Source organism: Penaeus monodon, chromosome 22 (genome assembly GCF_015228065.2).
Source record: "Penaeus monodon isolate SGIC_2016 chromosome 22, NSTDA_Pmon_1, whole genome shotgun sequence".
Classification (NCBI taxonomy): domain Eukaryota; kingdom Metazoa; phylum Arthropoda; class Malacostraca; order Decapoda; family Penaeidae; genus Penaeus; species Penaeus monodon.
Genome location: NC_051407.1, coordinates 2,141,864 through 2,142,492, shown reverse-complemented (window position 1 = coordinate 2,142,492; position 629 = coordinate 2,141,864).

Here is a 629-nt window from a genome sequence, read left to right as displayed (position 1 = left end):
ATCTACTGGCGTATTGGCTTTTATCTGTTATGCAAAAGAAGTTAGTGATGAAGGTTATGGTTGGGTTAGCGATGACTCATCAACCAAATCGTTCAATTCTGATGGTAATTCGGTATATTTAGTATATTTTGAGATAAAGAACGCTATATTTTGAGCATATTTGATTATAACTTAAGTCTTTGTTAGGATACACGAGAAGAGAGTTTGAATATATTTTGGGAAAAGTTACGGAAGACAAATAAAACATTATTGTGAAAATTCGTGATAAGATAATATCACGTAGCCAAAATAATTCTTTTATGTTTATTTATATTCTTGCAGAACACCACAGAATACAAATTTCAACGAGATATGAAAGTTGGTTCAAAATTCAACGGTTGAATATCGCATTCACTGAAAACTTAGCTTGAAAATACTTCAACCTAAAAGTCCCGCTTTCTAATATTGTATAACCATAATTTCATATTTGTTGCGACCGTTACTCCTGAAATCTGAATATTTTCGTCTTATGTTTGAATCTTAAACGCATCATTGATATTCGAGCAAACAAACTACCCACATTATTCTGTCCTAACCTAATCATTTACTATATCAGTGGTATCTTTCACATTTTATTTCAATGTTGCACG